Raw genomic sequence first — 6,857 nt, 5'->3', positions numbered from 1 at the left:
TTAAGACAAACCAACAGTTTTCTTCCCATCCTTCTCAAATTCCTTAAGGTGATGCGCAAGGTTCACCTTTGTTGCTTTATGCAGACGTTCAGGTGTCTCCTAAATGTTACAAAGTGAGATACAAAGTAGAGTATAGCACAAGATTCCACAGATTTGTAAATGTTCATTTCTATAGGCAAAGCAGTGTTAGTTAGTATGTTTTGAATGACTTAACATTCTTGGGTCAGCATCTACACATACTGTATATCAATCTTACGGTTACCAACAGAGGATCATAACTTTAAGTTACCATTCCCACACCTTGTAGACGACTTTGACCAGTTCCATAGAAGTCAATGTGTTCCCATACGGCTGCCTGGAGGACAGTGAGGAACTGTTGCTTTCTGAGGTTTCTATGGCTGATGTAATGCTGGAACTTAGAAGCTGCATCTTGGACCACAGGGCTATGGCCTGCAGATATTAGATAAGGAAGAAATTAATGACTCTTGTAGAAGATGTTTTTGTGTTGATTTCTATACATAAAGAGCCTTCAGAAATCATTCATACCCCTTGACTTATTCCACATTTTGTTGTGTTACAGCCTGAATTCAAAATGGATAAAATATTTTTTTTTCTCACCCGTTTACACACAATACCCCATAATGAGAAAGCGAAAACATGTTTTTAGACAGTTTTGCATAATGTATTGAAATGTAAACACTGACATGTATAATTTATTCACACCCCTGAGTCAATACATGTTAGAATCACCTTTGGCAGTGATTACAGCTGTGAGTCTTTCTGGATAAGTCTCTGAGCTTTGCACAACTGGATTGTTAAATATTTGTACATTCTTTTTCAAATTCTTCAAGCTCTGTCAAGTTGGTTGTTGATCATTGCTAGACAGCCATTTTCAAGTCTATTTATTTTCAAGCCAATTTACACTGAACAAAAATATAAATGCAACATGTAAAGTGTTGGTCCCATGTTTCATGAGCTGAAATAAAAGTTCCCAGAAATGTTCCATACGCACAAAAAGCTTATTTCTTTCAAATTTTGTGCACAATTTTGTTTGCATCCCTGTTAGTGGGCATTTATCCTTGACCAAGATAAACCATCCACTTGTACGATGTGGCATATCAAGAAGCTTATTAAACAGCATGATCTTTTTACAGGTGCACCTTATGCTGGGGACAATAAAAGGCCACTCTAAAATGTGCAGCTTTGTCTCACAACACAATGCCATAGATGTCTCAAGTTTTGAGGTAGTGTGCAATTGGCTTGCTGACTGCAGGAATGTCCATCAGAGCTGTTACCAGAGAATTTAAAGTTAATCTCTCTACCTAACCCGCCTCCAACGTCGTTTTAGAGAATTTGGCAGTACGTCCAGCCGGCCTCACAACCACAGACAATGTGTAACCACGCCAGCCCAGGAACTCCACATCTGGTTTCTTCACCTATGGGATGGTCTGAGACCAGACACCCGGACAGTTGATGAATCTATGGGTTTGCACAACTGAAGAATTTCTGCACAAACTGTCAGAAAGTCTCAGGGAAGCTCATGTGTGCTCGTCGTCCTCACCAGGGTCTTGACCTGACCGCAGTTTGGTGTCATAACCGACTTCAGTGGGAAAATGCTTAACTTTGATGGCCACTGCCACGCTGGAGAAGTGTGCCCTTCACGGATTAATCCCGGTTTCAACTGTACCGGGCAGATGGCAGACAGCGTGTATGGCCTCAATTGGGCGAGCGGTTTGCTGATGTCAACATTGTGAACAGTGTGCGCCATGGTGGCGGTGGGATTATGTATGAGTAGGCATAAGCTAGGCACAACAAACACAGTTGCATTTTATTGATGCCATTCATCCCCCACCATCACCTCATGTTTCAGCATAATGCACAACCCCATGTCGCAAGGATCTTTACTCAATTCCTGGAAGCTGAAAGAGGCCCAGTTCTTCAATGGCCTGCATACTCACCAGACATGTCACCCATTGAGCATGTTTTGGATGCTCTGGATCGACGTGTACAACAGCATGTTCCAGTTCCCGCCAAAGTCCAGCAACTTTGCACAGCCATTGAAGAGGAGTGGGACAACATTCCACAGGCCACAATCAACAGCCTGAACAACTCTATGCAAAGGAGATGTGTCGCGCTGCATGAGGCAAATGGTGGTCACACCAGATACTGACTGGTTTTCTGATCCCCACCCCTACCTTTTTTAAATGGTATCTGTGACCAACGGATGCATATCTGTATTCCCAGTCATGTGAAATCCATAGATAATTAATTGAATTAATTTCAATTGACTGATTTCCTTATATGAACTGTTACTCAGTAAATTCTTTGAAAATGTTACATGTTCCATTTATATTTTTGTTCAGTGTAAGTCAAAACTGTAACTAGGCCACTCAGGAACATTCACTGTAATCTTGGTAAGCAACTCCAGTGTATATTTGGCCTTGTGTTTTAGGTTATTGTCCTGCTGAAACGGGGATTTGTCTTACAGTGTCTGTTGGAAAGCAGACTGACCAGGTTTTCCTCTAGGATTTTGTCTGTGCTTAGTTTTATTCAGTTTCTTTTTATCCAAAAAAAACAAACTCCCTAGTCCTTGCTGATGACAAGCACACCCATAACATGATGCAGCCACCCCCATGCTTGATAACATGAAGAGTGGTACTCAGTGATGTGTTGGATTTGCCCCAAACATAACGCTTTGAATTCTGGACAAAGTTACATTTTTTGCAGTTTTACTTTTTTGCCTTATTGCAAACAGGATGCATGTTTTTGAATATTTTTATTCTGTACAAGCTTCCTTCTTTTCACTCTGTCATTTAGGTTAGTATTGTGGAGTAACTACAATGTTGTTGATCAATACTCAGTTTTCGCCTATCACAGCCATTAAACTGTTTTAAAGTCACCATTGGCCTGCATCATTGTGAAATCCCTGAGCGGTTTCTTTCCTTTCCGGCAACTGAGTTAGGAAAGACGCCTGTATCTTTGTCGTGACTGGGTGTGTTGATACACCATCCAAAGTATAATTAATAACTTCACCATGCTCAATAGGTGCCCTTCTTTGCGAGGCATTGGAAAACCTCCCTGATCTTTGTGGTTGAATCTGTTTGTAATTCACTGCTCGACTGAGGGACCTTACAGATAATTGTATGTGTGGGGTACAGAAATGAGGTAGTTATTCAAAGATCATGTTAAACACTATTATTGCACACAGTGAGTCCATGCAAATTATTTTGTGACTTGTTAAGCAAATTTGTACTTCTTGCCATAACAAAGGGGTTGAATACTTATTGACTTATTGACACTTCAGCTTTCATTTGTAATACATTTGTAAAAATGTCTACAAACATAATTCCACCTTGACATTATGGGGTATTGTGTATGGGCCAGTGACACACATCTCAATGTAATGCATTTTAAATTCAGGATGTAACACAACAAAAAGTCAAGGGGTGTGAATACTTTCTGAAGGCACTGTAGCTAATGTGAACTAGCCATTTGAAGGTGTGACTGACAGTATAATTTATGTAATGTAATGTGTCTTTTGTAATGGATGATATCCATGCCTTTTTTGAGCACTTTTCATTCAATTATACCATTCAGTGTTTCAGAGTTGAGTATATTAGGTCAGCCTGTGAGTCCAACAGGATTTGCAGAGATTTCACATAGTCATAGAGATCTTCAAACACGGCAGTTCCCTCCCCCAGAATACAGTCTCCTGAGAAGTTGGCCTTCTCCTCCTCCAACACGAGGACCTCTGTGTGTCCTGGGGAGAACAGGACCATGCACAGACAGATAGACAACCATGCTCAGACTGTGGATGAGACACTGCACATACATACAGCCACAGAGATAGACAGACATACAGACAGACACACATGACACTGGCTTTGGCCAATATATTACTTAAAAGGTACTAGTAACATACTAGTAACACATAGTAACACTAGACAATCAACTCACTTCAGTGTGGCCCCCTCTATCTACATGCTTCCGGTAAGTGTACATCTTACTTCGCACTATTATTTTGTCAGTTGGGGGAGAGCGAGGAAGTTTACTGACTTTTAACTCTGAACGTGCATGCAAAAATAAAAGCACATTGGCCTCTAGCTCTGGTCCAGGGCATTACACTTGCTGACACAGAAGCTCAGTCTCAGCAAGCCATAGGTTATGTCCTGAAAATGAGCTAGTCTCTGTAGAGCTTCAGCGCTGTCAAACTGGAGCTGACCAAATGACAGAGAAGCTTATCCTCAGGTGTCACTCTCACCTCCAGTGATGTCCCTGCTGATGTCTATCCACCTGTATGGTGGTGCTGCCAATGGGTGACAATGATCTCCTGGATGGTAGTGTTGAACTGACTCAAGGCTTGTTTGAGACTGCTGATGTACTCAGGGACAGCAGGCTCTCCTGTGTCTATCAAAACTTGACACTTTTGGTCAATTTCAATATCCATACAAACAATAGCTGCCTACAATCTTACCGCATTTGACCCAGCCCATTCATAGACACTAACTACGTCTATTGACGATAGTAACTTCTGGTCGGGGGTGTTTTGTTAAGAGCCCTGACACTCATTATGAACCTAAAAACGCATCGCTTGCAGTACGGTTTTGGAAACATAAGGAACTGAAATCAGCGAGAAATACTTTTCTAAAACAAAAGGTTAAATTATTACAAAAATCTCTGAAACTGGAAACACTTATCTCCCTCACTAGCTTTAAGCACCAGTTGTCAGAGCAGCTCACAGATAGATTACTGCACGTGTACATAGCCCATCTATAATTTAGCCCAAACAACTAACTCTTCCCCTACTGTATTTATTTATTTTGCTCCTTTGCACCCCATTATTTCTATTTCTACTTTGCACATTCTTCCACTACAAATCTACCATTCCAGTGTTTTACTTGCTATATTGTATTTACTTCGCCACCATGGCCTTTTTTTTGCCTTTACCTTCCTTTGTATATAGACTTATTTTTCTACTGTATTATTGACTGTATGTTTGTTTTACTCCATGTGTAACTCTGTGTTGTTGTATGTGTCGAACTGCTTTGCTTTAGGTCGCAATTGTAAATGAGAACTTGTTCTCAACTTGCCTACCTGGTTAAATAAAGGTGAAATACAAAATAAAAATCACACCTTTATAGGATTAGAATTCCCACACTGCCATGTTTCCATGTTACAAGGCATGTTTATTGAAAAAAGAGGAAGACAGGATTACCTGTGCCAATTAGCTATCTGAGTCTGAGTGTAAATGTAAGTAACGTTAGAACGTGTTGTCACTGAAAAATACAGTCGCATTCAAATGTGTAAAAAACGGTTAAGTGTATATTTTGCATTTGGGAAATTATTTAGAGGTGATACAAAAGTAGAGAGCTTTAGCTATCTTTATAGAATTGTTCAGCAATTGAGAATCTATTCATTTAGATGTCGCCGATTAAACTCAAACTTCGCGATTTAAGATGGAGTTAAGCGGTGACTAGTGTGGGCGGACTGAACCTCACAATAAAGGAAGTTATCAAAAACGACAGATTTCAAAAGAACAGCCCCCGATTACACATGACGTTGTTCTGTGTAATTGCGCGCTATTCTTTGCGTGCTAAAATACGTATTTTATGTAACTTTGGAGCTCCAGTCGCACACGGTGGAGTTTAGTCGGCTAGTTTAGATGGGAGTATTTGTCCGTTTTGGCTGCCAGAGCCAATTCGCCTCTAAACAGAACATGTAAGGTCCTATAAGGAGTAACGGTAGGCTCATTTAGTCCATTATTGGGCTACAATAGACAAACCAGAAAGAATGGAACCCTCTTTGCTACAATAGCACCTGGAAAGCTGAGCCGATGCTCTCCAAGAGGGGCAAGCGTGGCTAGCAACTGTAGTATATTTTACTAAATGAAAATCGCATTTTCTCGTTTCCACTAAATATTTATTGGTTTCTTGTACTGTCATTGAACCAGGGTTGCATGCCAGAATTCACACAACTGGAAGACAACTGATCGATACGAGGGAGTATGGCAGTCATGGTCCGATTTACGGCAAACAACCAGGTTAGAATATAAATCTCAATGTAAATTCAAAGGTGCAACAGGAAAAGGCGAGGCCAAAGACACGGAAGTTTCAGCTAGAAATTTGCTTTGAACTTGGAAATAGTCACCCAGTGGAAGGTTACTACCTGTATAACGTATCGCCTCGTTTTCAAAATAAAAGTATTGTGGGAGGAAAAAAGCACAAGCTGGTAGGTAGATCAGTAGGTGGAGCCATTGTCATTTTATTCAGTGATAATATACGTGTGGTTCCATAAGTCTTAATCAGTATGTTTTAGAATATATAAAGTGCTACAGAACAATAAAATGAAAAACTAATTTGCTTCATCTGTGAAAAAAAAAAATGAACACATATTTTTCTATAAAATGTTGGGTTATAAATTGTGTGTGAGCATTAGGTTTTCCCATCTTAAAAAATGTCCATGGGTTTGTCCAGCCCAGAGAACAATAATTATTATATTTCTATGGTTTAGCCTCTCTAAGTGGATTGACCAAGATTCTTTAGAATGAGTAAAGTCAGATTATTTTTGTCTGCTAGATAGACAGTCTCAATATGCAATAGGAAATAGATACATTTCTTATAGGATTTAACAATTTCCATTTGTTTTGGCTTTGCAGTTCCCCTGCATTATCCCCCTTATTGTCAGTAGGCCCATGCACAAGATAAAGAACAGCATGATCTTTTATGAAGGGAATTGATTAGAGGATTGATTTTATTCATTCTATTACCCCCTTAGTGCATCATGAGTAATACTGCATGCATTACAACACAACAGGATCGATACATTCAAATGAACCCATAAAACTGAGATAAAGATGC

The 6,857-nt window shown here is 39.9% G+C and overlaps 1 pseudogene; it reads right to left on the bottom strand.

Moving 5' to 3' along the window:
• LOC139559998 (endoribonuclease LACTB2-like) lies at positions 1-6,015 on the bottom strand (annotated as a pseudogene).
• Positions 6,016-6,857: the final 842 nt, after the last annotated feature.

The sequence above is a fragment of the Salvelinus alpinus genome, chromosome 30, assembly GCF_045679555.1.
Source record: "Salvelinus alpinus chromosome 30, SLU_Salpinus.1, whole genome shotgun sequence".
NCBI classification, from domain to species: Eukaryota; Metazoa; Chordata; class Actinopteri; order Salmoniformes; family Salmonidae; genus Salvelinus; species Salvelinus alpinus.
The sequence above is the reverse complement of the archived record's forward strand: the minus strand, read 5'-3'. Positions and strand labels throughout refer to the sequence as shown.